The sequence below is a fragment of the Anarhichas minor genome, unplaced genomic scaffold, assembly GCF_050575085.1.
Source record: "Anarhichas minor isolate MPS153535 unplaced genomic scaffold, ASM5057508v1 ptg000010l, whole genome shotgun sequence".
Taxonomy (NCBI): domain Eukaryota; kingdom Metazoa; phylum Chordata; class Actinopteri; order Perciformes; family Anarhichadidae; genus Anarhichas; species Anarhichas minor.
In genome coordinates, this window is record NW_027466456.1 from 18,463,216 (window position 1) to 18,481,002 (window position 17,787).

The window sequence follows — 17,787 nt, forward strand, 5'->3', positions numbered from 1 at the left end:
GTAGTCCTTTCTTTCTTGAATCCAACCACATTTGGATGACATCATTCAGTTGAAATTAGTTTATATTAGTTAGTTTGTTTCTGCTCTTTGATTCTCTGGGTCAAACAGGAAGAGCCAGGTCAGCCCGCTCTCTGCCATCTGGTGTAAGAATCGATAACTAATTGAGTAAATCAACATGAGACATATTAATTATATATCCAATAATTGACAATTTTTATACAATTTATAAGAATAAAGGAGTTTTATTCGAGATGCTAAGTTTCCAACAACTTTGCTCTCAGTCTGTGGAAAGGGTATTTGTCAGGATTAAGGATTAAGATGATTCATCCCCGGAAATTCAGGTGCTGCAGCTGCACAAGGACAGAATTAAGTGCAGACACACAGAAAAAGGTAAAAAAAGAATATAAGACGAATAATTAGAAGTATATAAAATGAAAATAAGAACAGAAGAAAATTGGAAACTACAAAAGAGCTGTTGGACTCAAAATGACAGCGCAAGCAGTATAGTGTTGTACTTGAACTATTATTGCATTACCGTCTCAAGTAGCAAATCAATTAACAGTTGATTGAAAAAAAAATCTTGATAACTCACTTATGACGATAATTGTTTGCTGATGCTCTAATAGCACACAAGTGGGACTAAGAATGAAGAAAGAGGAAAGAAGGAAGACAGACATGAAAAAGAAGAGAGTGGGAGAAAAGGGAGGAGAACGATGACTCCTCTCTCCACATCCTTTGTGGTCAGAGGCTGTGACTCGGCTCCCACCTCCCACATGGTAGATCATCCTCAGGCCACACACACACACACACACACACTCACACTCTCGGAGTGACAGAAAACCCCTGTACCTGTACGAGGCTCCCCTGTGTTTATTTGTTTCCACACCAATAAACCTGGCTCCGGTTTCTCCTCACCACATGCTGCCCGCTCTGAACAGCTGAGCCGGCTGTGTTACTGGCAGCAGTGGTGTGGAGCAATTTCCAGTCCGTCCCACCACAGAGGAAAAGATCACTCACACACCGGCTCCTCTGCATCTCGCTCTCTTCCTTCCCGTCGGCCCTCTCCCCGCTCCCACCGTCTCACAGGGAATCCCTTCTGAACGACTTGGGTTGAGGCATCGGTTTGCAACGGGGTGTCGGTGTGTGTGTGTGTGTGTGTGTGTGTGTGTGTGTGTGTGTGTGTGTGTGTGTGTGTGTGTGTGTGTGTGTGTGGGTGGGTGCTGGTTTCCGCTGCAGAGAGTCATCACTGAGAACACAGTGAGGGTTATTTTCTAATGCTGCAGGGGCGGAGGTGGACGGGGGAATAGGGGGACGGACGCCGGAGGGCCAGAAAGGCAGCCAGCTGCAGCATCAAAAGACCAGCGCACCAACAAAAACAGAAGGGATATGATGTCTCTTCTCTGTGACTGCAACAGCAGTTTGATCTTTCTTTCCTAACATGTTATCATAAGGCACAGCGAAGATGGCCAGAAGACTTTGTAACAAAAAAAAAAAAAAAAAAAAACTATTTCACTTCTGAGTTTCTGGTGGATTGTTTATAATAGCGCTGCGTCGCAGTAACTCAACTAGTAGAAGCAATGGGGATGGATGGTACCCAATTAGCATCATCTGAACAACTTCACTGTTTGCAAAGTAAGAGGAAAAAGTCTAGAGCCGCACCATCGGCTGTTCTTGTGGTGTTTTGAGCCATCGTCGGCAGGATAACTCGACGTGTTTAGCAGATGTTGTATTAAATAATAACCGCCTTCACCATTTCATTTTCGCGCGGTAGCATTTGCCGAGTAAGTATCCAGATAACCAAAGTATCTGCTGGTGTCTGAGGATCCCCAAAGTATATTTGGATTCATCCTTGGATATCTGAACCAATCCATCTGAATGTGGTTGACACGTTTCATCTAAAATCCAAACTTTCAACCTTTTGGTGGCGCTACGGGGAAAGTCAGGGGATCAATAAAGTCAGTCGGCTGCAATATCCACATCCGATCTTATTTATTTCGACAGCTTTGTCTTCCCGGGAACCTGTCCTCTCAGGCAGCGTGTGTGTGTGTCTAGTACCTACAACTAACCGTTTTCTTTAGCAGCATAGTAGGAAGCACTAAGGTTTCCTAATAGAAAAGGTCTGTGCGTCCCAGTTTGCTCTGCAATGTTTACAAACCAGCAGCTCATGCAGAACGTCTTCTGTGTCTTGCTGCTTTTTCTGGTCAGGAACTTTCAGGAATGCAAGTTTGAGTGACAGTTTTGAAGTCCGTTGGGACTCATGTGGTAGTGCAGGCAATGTGTGTCGTCTGTGTGTTTCACTGACTAAAACCTTCATTTTGTGTCGGGGGTGGAACTGTAATCTGGTTTTGGTTTATATAGCGTATTCTTAGCTTATTGCAGGTAGTGCTAAAATAAGAAACACCACAAACGTACATGAATCTGATATGTTTGCTGTTACTATATATAACAGGTTAACTGACCAAGAAGAAAAATAAACCAAATATCTTTGGGACGATGCACACATTAAATATGCATGAACAACAAACGTGATGTGGGGAAGTGCTTACAGGCTGCTCTCAGTAATCTGTTCTGCATCTGAGGGTCCAACACGAACCCCATTGTGTTCTCCCACTGAGGCGCTTCACAGGAAAGCTGCGAACAAAACCCCCTCAATGTCGCTCTCTCTCCCCCGGGCGAGTTCTCCCACCTGCAGCTGTCACAGCAAGACACACGGGGAGAACGGGAGGAATTATTATGTCCCATGGGGACATGGGGATGAGGAGACAGAGAGGGTGGAAAGAGTGTTGGGAGGTGAGGTTTCCACTCTATTGTTTTTGAAGTGCAGATCGCATCCGTGCGACCGACTTCCTGCATCTATATCCTTCATAATCCATATCCAAATTCCTCCTCAGGAGGACTCATCATCCTATTATCTTCTTACAGCTCTCTCTCCGCTACCCTTTGGTCTTTCCCCCCCATCCGGGGTCAGAAGCTCCCATGCCGGAGACACACACACACACACACACACACACACACACACACACACACACACACACACACACTCACACACACACACAGGATTTAACACGCCTGTTTCCCCACAAAGCGCTGCACTTTTAACTCGCTGTGTTGATGCGTTTACTGGCCTGGAGCGGCTGTTGTGCAGCCTGCCAGCAGTTTACTCTCATACTCGGGTGGTAATACCACTGCTTACTATAGTTTGTGGGCATGTTATGCAATCCTTGCGTCATCCAGTGTGTGTGTGTGTGTGTGTGTGTGTGTGTGTGATGTGTGGGTGGGGAATGTTGTAGTGTGTTTAGACGCACAATTTCCTGCCTTATTAGACCTCTAACTGTTGAATATGCCTTTTTATTTATTTTTTACATACAACACCGACAATGCTTCAAAAAAAGCATAACTTTGTCTTGCTTGGGATTATTCATCTGAGGCTCATAAAACTCTAAAACAAAATGTCTCCATATCAGGATAGCAACAATGAATCCCAAGACTTTCTTGCTTAGACTGTTTAAAAACTCATTGGATTATGTCAGAAAGTTGAAAATGCCTTTACTTTTGCTTTTAGGAAAATAAAACAAAAAAATAACCGTAAAATTATCTTAAGACTGCACTGTCTCAAAGCTTAAAGTGTTATGTCTTGAACAGTTGACATTTTGGTGAGACATGGTTTTGAACAGGACAGCGAGGACAGTTATGCAAATATCAATTTGTTTCGCTAATAAAACCCCATCAGATTACCTTGGAACTGCGTCGTCTCAGAGCTTAAAACAAGATGTTTATCATGAAGTCATAAAAATCTTGACATATTGGAGAAACATGGCTGTCACGGTTCGGTGCCAAAAATATTGTAATGAAAACACCAAATCCCCCGCTTCTTAGGAGGAAAACAACATTACCTCAAGAAGGCATTGTTGCACAGCTTAAAACGAGACTGCTTTTTCCTTCGTTCATGAAAAGCTGACATTTTGGAGGAACATGGTTCACATCAGCAAATCATCATTTATAAATCAAATAATCTGGACTCTTTGAAAGAATAATTTTGGGAATTCCAATTCTTTGTTTTCCTGCTTTTTTTTTGGCTAAAAACCTTTTTGATTGTCTTCAGAAGTTCCTTGATACAAACAAGATTTTTTTCCTAAGTTTTGGAGAAACTTGGTTTTCACAGTACGGCGTCGAACCCCTGAGTGAGTGATGAGCGGTCTCCTTACGGCCCGTCGGCCCGGTTTACTCACTCTGTGATTGGTGTTTACACTACTCCCGCCCAATCAGCCCTCGGTGGCACGCTTGCTGCGGTTGTTAGAACCTCGCTGGGATAAAGACTCGCCTGGAACCAAATTAGACGCATTCCCCTTCCGAACTGTGTGTTTTCTGCCTCTCAGGACTCATTAGTTGCATGTGTGCGGTTTGCGTGTATTTTAAGGTGCCATGTTTTCCATTGTTGTAAAGATTGCCTTTCAGGATCCTGCTGGGTTTTTGGCCATAAAGAGATGCATTTTAATCTCTGAGCCCACATTTTTCTCATGCGTCCCGCCTATTGAATGAGCAGAAAGCGGGGCCGTGGTGCGCTGGTGGCCTGGTAGTCAGCGGTGAGAATAGCGCCCAGAGCGGGCCGATCCCTGTTTTGAAAGGTTAGGCCTTCGTACGAGGCGGCCTGCCTGGCCTGGATCGAAAGTGAACTTTAGCTTAAGAATAGCCGGTTTGGTGCCAAGAGAAACAAGTCTGCACTTCAGAGTCGGGGAATGTTTTGTGGTTGTGCTTTGTGGGTCACAGTCATTGCTCCACTCATGAGTCAGTTCTTTTTTCTGTTTTTTAGCAAAGTTGTAACACATGGAAACATGCAGTTTGGGAAAGGAGGAGTGGGAGGGGGGGGGGGGGCTTTTTGAGGTTTGTTAAGTAAATGCACTGAGTCAATAAATAGTAACACAAAGCTAATTATGATTGCATCTAAGTCCGTATCTTAAATCAAATCCCAAATATTCCAGATCAACGGTTTTGTTCGCCTGACGCACAGAAGCCAAAGTAAACAGTGCGGATGTAGTTTCACCTGTGAGTCATAGATGGCAGCAGTGAGCCGCTGTGTGACGACTCAGTCAGGACCGTAGAGTCAGGTATTCATCAGCAGGCAGGTCAGGGGAAGGAAAGGTACGTTCAACAACTCTACTATCAGTAATCAAACAACAAAAACATCATCAATAGAAAAACGAACTCAAATACTCCAGGAATTATAATCTAAGAAAATGTATACATTAGTCAATCAACAGCTGTGTTGATAATAGATAAATTAACGTTAAGCAAAAAAACTAAATCTTCAGTGGTTCCAACTTCTGAAATGTGAGAACTGCTTTTCTCTGTTTGATATCGTTGTGAATTTAAATGTAGCGGATGCATCGATATGAAAAGTAATTCATAAAACAGCTATAAAAATATGACTAAAAACGTATAGAAGAATTAAGACGTAATAGCAATGTTGATATTGATTTTTTATCGATAAATTCATCTTTATTCCAGCTTAAGTGAGAGGATTTGCTGCTTTTCTTTCATTTATGCTGTCAGTATGAATATTTTAGGATTTGGGATTTGGTTGCACAAAACAAGATATTTAAAAACATCACCTTGGACTCTGGGAACTTGCGATACACACTTAATTGTTTTCTGACATTTATATACAAAATGTTATAATAGTTTTTTTTGAAAAGCAACTGACGGATAAATTGCTACGAAAAGAACAATCTTAACCAACTAAACTTGATGTCTGTAGAGTCACAATAATCAGCTGATATTAATGAGTAGATTGACAAAAAATGTCTATTTAATAACTTTTGTCTGCCTCCAGCTATTCAAATGTGTAGATTTGCAAATCTTTCTTTGTTCCGTCATATGACAATAAGTACGATACTTTTGGTTATTATAAGTGGCCGCATTGGGCTCTGGACATTTCATAGACAACAAAAAACGTTTTCCTTCTTATTTAAGAAAATAATCAGCAGATAAATTGATAATGTAAATAATGATTCCTGCTCTCCATGCGCGTGTCCGTGTGGTTTAACGCTTTGGTTTCAGACTCCAGGTCTGGGTGAGGCCCTCTGCAGGTCGCTCTGTCACATCACAGCTCCTCTACGGGTGGATGGGTGAGAGGGAGGCTTCAGGGTTACAGCCGTCGAGTTTGTGCCCGACTCTCATCTTCACAGAACGTCAGACAGGGATGAGACACAAAAAGGTAAAATGGGGCCACATTTTAGTTATCACTGGTTTCCTCATCTGCTACACCATCCGTCAGTGCCCCCCCCCCCCCCCCCCCCCCCCTCCCTCCTCCCTCCTCCTGCATGTCCCACCTCTGTGGTGAGTGAGCGACAGTAGCCCGCAGCGTGTTTGTCGTTACGATAACTCACCACAGTAAACCCACAAAGCTGGGCCGGTGTGCTTAATGAGTTTGGTGTAGTTGGTAAGAGAGACGGTAACCAGGGATTACACTAAATATTTACCAAAGTCATCAATCTTCCTGTTGCTATGTCCTCCGGGGAGACATTTGGCAATAATGATCATCTTCATCGCTCCATACTGGATGTTCTGTAATGATTTATGTGGTCAGTCAACAAGGCATGTCATGACTCCAAGTCATCTGCCTTTGTGTGAAAGTGCTGCATGAAAATGCTTTTTATATATATATATTTTTTTCTTGATAATTAGACCTAACCTATAATTAGCATCTTATCACTAACTCAACATCACGTTAACATGTCTAGTCAATTCACAAGGTGATAAAAACACTAGTCTACAAGTGTCTCAAATGAGTTGAGTGGTCTTCACTCTCATGAATATGAAAGCAATGAAGGTACAGTAGCTGATTTATGAATTGGCTCTGATGATCGTAGTTTAACAGCTCAGCAAAAACAGCAACGATCAGACTTAAAACTGCTTTACAAGTAAAAAACAAACAAACTATAAACAGTTCTTTTACAGGAATACTTCATCCACAAAATGACTATTTGTATTCAAGTACTCACCCTTTGTTACCTTGAAGTACATTTTGCATACTAGCATACCTGCACAGTGACCTAAGAGTCAAAAAACGGAGGAAAAGTGTTGATGAATTGAAGTAAACTGCCTTTAACTATGTGAAAACATCCGTTTACAAACTCTCACACAACTCCTGCAGAATCATCCGAGTGTCATTAATCCAGACGTCCGCTCACTGCTTCCCAAACCGCCACACGGTTTACGCAGGTGTTTTGGGAAGAAGTGAGCGTACGACTGGATGAATGAGATTTTGATTATACTGCAAGTGTAAATGGACTTTTGCTGTCTACGTTTCCTAAATTCGCCGTAGAGGCGCGCAGGAGAAGTTTTCTTCAAGAATTCAAGGTAGCATGCAGTGCGTAATTGATATACAAATGGGTATTCTGTGGGTGGAATGTCCCTTTAAGTTGACTCAGCGAGTTTTAACTAGCAACTAAACAAAGTGGACAAGAGATATTTGACATTGTTTCAGTTAACGCACCACTTAAAGATGGACTTTTTTCCTCAGTTCTACGGTCGGAGCCAGAGTCTGTCCTTCACTTAGATACACAAACCAAACGTCTACGCTTAGAGCTGGAAATAGTTCTTCCATCAGCTCAGATCTTCATTTTTCTTTTGATTTCGTTAGAACATTTGATTTTTCTTACATTTGCCAATATCTCACTCAATCTTTATTTTATAATTTTATCAAGATTTCTGTGTAAAAGACAGAGGATCGCTATATGTGAATGCTTTGTTTATATAATTGGTTAACAAATAATTTAACAAGGTACGTGTTTATACGCTGCAGTTGTCTTTTATGGCATGTAGTAGCCATTCATGCGATTGTGACTGTTCCCTTTAACTTTATCTCGCCATCGCAGATATTTCCCGCTCCTTCAGTGGTTTGCCTTTGATATTAAACGAGCACATCTGTCATAGTTTCAACACGTCTGCCGTATTATTTCAGTTTATTTCTCTCATTTGGATGATTTAGATATTCTCTAAAGTACTTCAAATAGTCACTGTGGAGTTTGGTTTTCTTATTGACATTGTGGCTTCTCTGATGTGCTTCTGATGCTTCAGCTGCAGCTGCACTGTGGAGGCCACTGCACCCAAAGGTGACGTTTATCTACAGTTTGTGTGCTATTTGTTTCAAATTAGCGTCAGCTGTCAGTTAGCGTTGCCAGAAGTGCTTCCAGTTAAGGGAAGGCAAATCACTCCTGTGTGGACATACTGTTCACTCTCAACAAGTTTACACAATGAACACACAGGCAGCTCAGTTGACAAAGAGTTTAGGTATTTCTCTCCGGCGTGCGCACACAGTGGTGTTTGCATAGACATCATAACGTGTGTAGAAAGGGATCTTTGTGAGCACACTCGCTAACCGTGAACATTCACACAAGCAGAGCGGATTAGTGAGGATGCGTGAAGAGATCTGTGCACTCATTTCGCTCCATTTTCACTTGTTTGCATCGAGCGGTGGCCGCCAAACTGCAACCTAGACTTTATTATTATTATTATTATTATTATTATTATTCTTTCACGAAGACAATCAGTCAAAAATGATCTCCTGCTCCTGTCATCAGCGCAAGCCTCTTAATTACACCGTATCCCCAGACGCCCACGCTTGGCGGCGGCGCGCGGTGAAAAGACGCAGCCTTCAGTCGAGCCTTCCATAAGCGACATGAGCTCATTACTCACAGTAAACACTGTTGCTAATCCGTGAACACAAGTCCTGACTGCTGCTGCCCACTCCCCGCTGTGTGCTCACACCCTCGTAGATACAGCACACACACACACACACACACACACACACACACACTCTCTTCCTCTGGTAATTGCATGTTTGTGTAATAGAGATGTTTGTTTGGAGTTTTTCCTGCAGTCAGATCTTGCTCTATTGTTTCTTAACTGTTTTCGAAAATGAAAATGATGACGTTAAACCCAATTTAGAGATGGAAGGCAGGGCCCCCCCCTTTGAAGGGCTGTGTAAGCGTGATTTCAAAATGTGTAAATTGCCCTTTTAAGAGTGTCATAATCTGTAATCGGTCCAAATAGGCACCGTTGTATTATTTTGGTGGGTGCATGCGAACGCGTCTGTTGAGTAACGTGCCTGTAATGAGCTGTGATCGCACTTGTTCGGATGACATCGTGCAGCGATGATCGGGCGGACGAAAACAAGAAGAGGGAGAGTTTGAATAGAGGGAATCTGAAGAGTTACGACATCGGATCCTAATCGAGACAAGTGTAATTGTTTTAGTCTTGTAGACTTTGCAAAGGTGTTATCAAAGTGTGGAATTCATTTTTTATTTTTTTATCTGTAGCGTCTTTGTGTGTTTTTGTTTTCTTGATTGAAGCTTTAAATCAGGCTGTCACACCTGCAGGAAGGGTTGGGCCACTCTCACCTTGTCTGCTGTCAGCCAAACAAACGGGCCTTTATTCTCCGAGAGAGAGCGGGACGTTCAGCTGCTCACTGACATGCACACATCAACAGCCATTTGTTTCTACGCCCAAGGATGTTTTGGCAGTTGTATGAAATTAGAATTCTACTTTTTACAAACTGCTGAAGTGATTTAAAACTGAATAGCCATATCAGATATTCCCTATCGAGTTTGAATGTCTGATCAAAAACAATCCTCTTCTCCCATGAATCGCCTGGAGGGGCCCACAGGAGACGTATATTTGCTCCCAATTATCAGTCCATGTTTATCTTTTTGATGTAACCTTTGTGATATTATGCCTCTTTAAACAACATCATATCTGCACTTAAACTCTCTAAATTGGTACTTTTACAATTTCATTATAGCCATAATATTAACTTTATTTATACAACAATAATGTTAACCACGTGGGAGGACTACAGGGTTAAAGCATTGACAGTGTAACACTGTATCCAAAACATTTGCATATAAATACACTGAATGACAGACTTTGGTTGACAGACGTTGGCCACTTTTTTTTTTGCTTTCCATATTTTTAAGTGCCAAGTCGGCTGTATTGCAGCTGAACGTGATTTGCATGGTGGAAAAACCCCAATTACAGCTCCGAGATGACATGCAGCATGAGGTCTCTGGCCCACAGCGGGGCAAGTTCATCACAACGGTGATGCGTGGTCTTCAGGTCAGAGAGTCGAGTAACTCCACCCCAAACTGGGAACGACCTTTCTTTACGGAGCCGTCTTTGTGCATGGCGGACATTGTCATGTGGAAACAGGAAAGGGACAAACGTAATATTTAGGGATGCGTCTAACGATTATTTTCAATTTCTATTAAGCTGCTGATTGTTTTCCAGAATAATCCATCAATCGTTTGGTCTCTAAAATGTCAGAAAATAGTGAAAAATGGGTCCATCCTAGTTCCTCAAAGTCCAAGGTCGTAAAGACAATCCGTTCAATAGGATAATAAACAGAGCAATGCAGGAAATCCATGTTTGAGAGGCCGAAAAACTACTAAAATGATTAATCTGTTATCAAAATAGTCATTTTTCTGTCCATCGACTTATTGATAAATCAATAATCGTTGCAGCTCTAATAAACTTATGACACAAATCAACACAATATCAAATGCCATTTGAAATACCACTACATGCTGTAGCATTAAGATTATCAGGCTTATCCCAAACCATGAAAAACAGCCGCAGACTAAGAATGTCCACATACTTCTGGCCATAGACTACGAACAGGTTATGAGAAAAAGAACATGAATAACGACTAAGATGTGTGTTGATCATCCTGCTCCTCTCTATGGCGGCGTTGTTGGCCTATAGTTCTTCAGGAGGTGAGCGTGTGGTCCGTATACCGCCACCTTCGGTCCAGCAGTGTGGTGCTGCCAGATGTGCGAGTGGCAAATAGAAACAAAAAGATCATTAATCAAACTATTAGCTCTGTTTTCCTGTTCTCACTTTTTCCGTCTTGGCGAAGGTGGGAGATTTAGATCTGTGTCTCCGGATCTTTCAGAGGTGTAAAAAGCGTCCGTTAGAGTGTCGCTCCTCACCCGCAGGCCGCTGCAGGACTGCAGTTGAGCTCATGATTACTCGTCTTTATTATCAACAATTAGTGCCGGTATCGACAGCGGGGATGAGAAACGTCCCCGGCAGTGTGAGAAGCTGCAAAGTGTGATCAATTGTCTGCTGCTATGGAGCGCTGATTCTGTCACTGAGAAGAATGGTTTCCAGGTTTCCGCGCCACCATCAATCATCGGCGCTGGCGTCTGGCGGGGCGGGTTAGTCGGACGGACAGACAGACAGACAGACAGACAGACAGAGGGGAGAGGCTGATGGACATGTGAGGCCGACGAGCGCCGAGCTGTCGAGAGGCGGCCCGACCTCCAACTGTTGACTTAAAGCTTGTAACCTCTCGGCCTCCCTGAGCTCATCCTGCAGACGGAGCCTTGTATTTGTTTTTGTTTGAATCCAACCTGGTTTCATCATCATCATCGCATCAGTCAGTCGACGGGGGCGTAGTCATTAAACATAGAGAGAAACTGAACTGAGGTTATCTGTGGGGTTGCAGTTAATTCATTATTTATCAAGAAATCTCTTTGATTGTTTTCTTTTTTACTTAATTCTAATTACGCCTGAACGATACCAGGTTTCCGAGACCGATCCCATATTTATAATCGGATATCAAAATATACATTTATTGGCCAATATATATATATATATATATATATATATATATATATATTTATTTATATATATATATATATATATATATATATATATATATATATATATATTTATTTATATATATATATATATATATATATATATATATATATATATATATATATATTTATTTATATATATATATATATATATATATATATATATATATATATATATTTTTTTTTTTTTTTTTTTAAATCATTCTTAAAACCGGTCATTGACAATATAGTAGCCGTTCTGGAGAATTTAATCATATTCTGATCAATAATAAACTTTCAATGTCTTTTAAACGAACGTGGATGAGAAGTCATCAATTTGCCGAAAACAAATGGAAATTTGAGCATCTGCAACGCCACGGCAACTGAGCAAACTCCACCTGCCTGTGTGATTGATGAAAAACTCTGGAATAGCTACTAAATGGACCTTGTGGTGGGATTGTTTTGGCAACTACCTAAAACACATGTTTGCTTTTGAGCTAAATATATATATATGATAAACTAATATTGGCGTGCTTATTTATTGGTGGGGTACTAAATCTTAAAATAATTCACGATTTATCGTTCAGTCCGTGAAATATCAGTAAGTAGTGCCCAATAATGCCCATCACAAGTCCCCAGAGTCCAAGGCGTTGTCTTCAGTTTTCTTGTTTCGTTCACAAGTAATATTTTTTGGCATTGTTGCCATATAAATGATTTTAGTAATTATTGGATTGTCATGTTCTGTTAGTTGGCCAGTAACCCACGATGCTGAGTCAGGGATGAGCAGGAAACCATGTTGAAGTCAAAAACATCTCCGAGGTGTTTTCTTTAGGATGAAGCCGTGGCGGGCCGTGGCCCCCCCCCCCCTCTCAGGCGTGTAAATCACTTGTGAAAGTGCCCTCTTAGCGGACGCCGCGTCGCAGACATGCCTAAGCTGCAGCAAGTGACCCTGGGATATGAGTGATATATCTGTGTGTGTGTGTGTGTGTGTGTGTGTGTGTGTGTGTGTGTGTGTGTGTGTGTGTGTGTGTGTGTGTGTGTGTGTGTGTGTGTGTGTGTGTGTGTGTGTGTGTGTGTGTGTGTGTGTGTGTGTGTGTGTGGGCGCGCAGCCGTTTGGGCGCCTTGAGCATAGGTTCCCATCCCTTCGCGTGGGAGCGCGTGATTGGGCATCTGTGTGTGTGTGATGGCGGTCATGAAGATGACGAGGGGAAGGGGCGAGTGAGGGGGCGATAAAAAGTGCCATCTCACAGAGAACAGCACACGATTAGTCAAGAGATAATCTCTCCTCTCCTCCGTCTGTGTGGGCAAACTCCAAGGAAAACACAACGCTGTTTTCTTTACTTTTTTCTGCTTTACTCACACACACACACACACACACACACACTAAACCATTACCATAGAGTTAAGCCAGACATGACACAGGGAAGAGTGGGTGTTGCGTTTTCGTTTTGTGAGCGTTCACTTCGTGCGTAACGAATACGTTTCTCCACCGCGCTCTTTTTCTCCCTCTTCTCTTCTCTGCTGTAGGTGACCTCGTCACATTCGGGATGTCAGGGTGTAGCCGTAGCTTAGCGGCGAAGCTCGAGGGTCCCCTGACATTCCTAACTGTTCCCCCAAGCATTCCTTCCCCCAAATTATGAGCATAATGACAGGGGGGGGGGAAAGAAAAAAAAAAGAGCCATAGATACACAAACACAGTGTTCACACTTTCCCCTGACCGGCCAGTCATTTTGACAGTGTCGACGATTACACAGACACACACACAGACACACACCTGGGATTCTGATCTCCCCATGCTAACTCTTTCCTACGTCTCCGTGCCACTGGTCTGGTAATATCTGCTCTGGCTCAGTAATCTAAGCCCTGAGTTTATATACATGTGTGGCCAGCGCAGGCCACCACCACAGCTAAACGTTTACAATAATAGTCTCCAAGTGATGACTGTTGTAATAAAAGTCAAGCTTCTCGCCCGCTGCAGTGAAACCAAGCTGTCGCGCTGATCTTATTATAGTCAAATTAAACTGTCGTGCCTCGGGGCAGCGAGGCTGTAAACCGTGGAACTCGAATAAAACAAAAAAATAAAAAAACCACACACGCACACACACACCCGTGCTCGCCAGAACCTCCACAGTCATCACACACAGGTGTGATGACTGTCTTGTGTGTCTGTGTGCTCGATTCAGCATGTGGAGAATCGGTGGTGGGAATATGTCGAAGTTGTTTCAAGCGCATAACTCTTCTCGTGTGGTCGTTGTTTGAAAGTCTTTTCTGTTTTGTGCATTGATGTACAAAAACGAAATGTGTGTGGAGAGAGTGCAGGATTGTGGTTTAGATCAGGAACAATCTTATTTAGGATTAAAGATTGATAATTAGATCCGATACTCGATGCCAGTGTGTTGGTTGATGAGGTTTAGTTTTCAGCCTTTTAATGTGTAATGCAATGATGTGATGAAACTCTCACAGTGTGATTATCCAAAAAGGATCTCGGTGTACATTGTTAAATATACAATATGAAATACCGGAGAGAAGTCTTTAGACAATGTTAAAACCTATTAGATACATTAAACATAGCTTGTTCTATAATACCTCAGTCATTATTATTTAAAGTAAAACTCATTTTACATCACAACTTTCCACAGTTATTAGAGCCGGAACTCTTTTCTGCCGTTGGACATGTGTAATATCCATATTATTACCACGGTTTCATTTATTTTCACTGTCTTTTTAATAATTTAGTCTTGAGATTATGCTCATAATCAATATATGTTTTAAGACAAAGTTTCTTCACTTTTCAGTGAACTAAGTACTAAACAGGCTCTGTTAATCTGACTCCATTTAAGGGGTGGCCAGAATAATAGGAACAATATGCCCTCTAAAATACCATAATACCTAATAATATTTAAAGCTTGACAAAGTGAGTTGTGTATTTGCGTTATATTATATTAGATATCCCTGACAGTTTTTTTCCCACCCTTGAATGCTGCTAATACAAAAATTAAAAAAGTTTCAATGTTGCATTTTATGAGTGATTCTAAGTTTGATTCTCATTTATAAAAAAAAAAATTATAAAAAGAAAATGCCAAAGAACTAAACTAGCAATTTGTCATTTCCTGTCTTTCCAATCAAAGTGGAAACTGGAAACATCAATCAAGTAAAGAACACGCAGTTATTAAAAAGAGTGACCTTAAAGGCTACTGAATATACAGCTATTTGTAAGGTACAGTGTGAGCCTCCACAGCTGCTGCTGCAGAATAGTTTCACAGCGGTTTTTTCTTCTTTTTTTGTTGCTCTGGATTGTGTCTTAACTTGCAGCGCTTTGGCAGCCGAGGCCTCCGAGAGCCGAACGAGGGAACGTATGAGAGCCAGACATGTCTCTCTGTCTGTCTGTCTGTCTGTCTGTCTGTCTGTCTGTCTCTCTGTCTGTCTGTCTGTCTGTCTCTCTGTCTGTCTGTCTGTCTGCTCCCAGGTGTGTTCATTCAGTGTGCGTGGACCCTGCTCAGGTTCAAGAGACTCAAAGACATTACCAGAGTGTCAGTCAGCACCTCACTGCCCTGGGGAGGGACACACACACACACACACACACGCACACGCACACTGTTACATAGAGTTAGCTGTGTCGTTGCAGTCCTGTTTTCTGGTCTGAGTTGGTTCTTCTCTCATTTATTGCCTTTGACTTGCGGGTTAAGTAAGAAAATATGGCCCATCATAACCACATGTGAAGTCTCACCGCTACTGTTCCTCAGTCCTGCAGATTTATGGATCACGCTCTGGATGTAACTACTTGTTGCTCTCCGTGTTAGCGTTGCCTTGTTATTCTCAAAAGAATGAGCCCGACACCGACTCTGTCATCGTGCTGTGCTTAGACTCGTTATGACATTGCTCTAAGGAAGATGATTTTTTTAATTTATTTTTTATATAGAGTCAGTGTGACTCTTTAAACTGCAGGTGACATGCAGAAACATCAGCTGACCGCTCGCACAGCACAGCACTAAAAAAAAGAAAACAATGGGTTTGGGAGGAAGTTGTGGGATTTTTGTTCTTTTCAAAGTAGTTGATGGAGGCCGGGGTTTCTGGGAAGTGTTCTCTTTAATGTGCAGTCACACAAAGAATGTAAGTGTATTAAATATTATATGAGGAGCCAAAGTATAAATCAACAAACTCAGTGACGGGAAGCAAAACCTCAAGGTATAAGTGCGGAATATGTGACTTCAGTTGCATTTGAATAAGGATTGGGGAAAAATAGGAATCCCAAACTGGCTCAAATATTTAGAGATCCATGCTTTCAAAGTTCAGATTTATTTTTGTTGATGCATGAAAAGCATTAGAAAGCAGTGTTTATTGATGTGGGCAATATTTAAAGTGAAATTGTTGCATATCTGCATTTTAGAGAACAGCATCCTTCTGCTCTCTGTTTGTTTTTTATTTATTTAATTCAATAATCAATCAAAAAATAATCTAAACTTTGCAAACAAAGTACTTCAAGCCATTTCTTTTACGTCATATTACTGGCCAACTGGCAAATAATCAGCCATAACATTGTGAACATGAGCTATATATTGAGTGAGCACATGTTTTGAATCGCTGCTAATATTTAAAACAATAAGAATATGTGCAAAGGTCGTATACTACTCCATTTAATTCAATTATTGTGTAGGTTCTCTCTCAAACACCGTATTTATCTGATGTGTGAATTTACCGTGTAGCCATGTAACAACTTTAAGCCTTTGTTTAGTCCTGGAGTAAATCTAATGTTCCTTCAGGAAGACCATTTCAACCCATGTTTGATGAGCACATTGTGGGTTAAATTGGCAACACACGTAGCAGCCATGTACTTGATTTATGGCATCGGCGGCGGGAACATGTTGACTGATCGTACGCGACTGGAATGCTGCAACGATCCGTGTTCCAACTGCTGCGGACGTTTTTCCCCCACACACACACACACACACACACACACACACACACACACACACACACACACACACACACACACACACACACACGGCAGCAGAACGCACTATAAAAACCATCAAGTCCAATGTGCCAGCGCCTTGCCGAGCGGCTGCCAGGGCTGGCTTGGCAGAGAGCACCACGAGTGTCATTGTGGAATGCTGTTGTTTGCTTTCCAGTGTAATTGCGACACAGTTGCAGCTCTCATTGTTTTGACCACGTGGTGCGCGTTTTGTTGACACTTGCCGTCTGACTGAGAGGTGATCCGTGACAGCTATGTGATGGGCAGGTCTCAGCACAATTCCTCAAATGGGAGATACGGTTGCAATGTATTTCTTCTGTTTGTATTGCTTTCCAGAATGAATCTGAGTGTGACAGGAATGCATCGTTAGTCTTGATATTTTAGAAATATCATTTTGGTTCCTACTAAGATGTCTTAAGTCTCATCATTGCCGCTCAGTCTGAGGAGTTTTTTCTGCGAGACGTTCTGCTTCCCCTTTTTTTTGGGGGGGTTTCCAAGACTTAGTGACAAAAAAACGAATAAAAACACAACCAACTCGGTCCGGGCGCGGTTTTCCCCTCTATCTCGCACAGACAGGAAGGGAACACCTCGTTCTGAATATGTGAATATGCAGATGAAGTGTAAGGTATCGCTGCAGAGGAAGAGATTTCATATGCAGGGCTTTGAATGGGTCTCTGGGAGCCCGCGTCAGTATCCGCTCCCACGCGGTAAAATGGGTAAGGCGACCCGGGCCTGGACGGGCTGCGGTCGGCCTCGCCGGGGGAAGGCGGGAGGTCTGAGAGGAGAGAGCGCTCTGTTGCTCCGGCTGCTGCTGCTGTGGTGGTGGTGGTGGAGAGGTGAGGACAGAGGACTCAGTGAAAAGATAAACAAGAAAGGGGGGAAGGAGACACAAGATATGTGTGGACGTCCGTCTTCGTGAAGTGATCAGGTTGGCTCAGAGAAAACCGATGTGGCAATGGTTCAACTTTCCCCCAACACAAGATATTGAGATGTTTTTGTCTCGGTGGATCACTCACAACTCTTAAATGTGGATGTAAACTGTGGTTGGACCAATAATGTGCCACAGAGTGACTGAAAGCCATTAGAGTGGACCGGTGCCTCCCTTGATATGTGTGGCAGCAATGTTAAAGGCCTTTCTGTCTATTTGATGTTTAGATTAAGAGAGAAGGAAGACCT

General features: G+C 42.3%; 1 protein-coding gene across 1 annotated transcript in view; it reads left to right on the top strand.

The window, feature by feature from the left end:
* The window catches only part of gmds (GDP-mannose 4,6-dehydratase), a 140,410-nt gene that overhangs the window by 15,101 nt on the left and 107,522 nt on the right, over nucleotides 1-17,787 (top strand). The window lies entirely within an intron of this gene.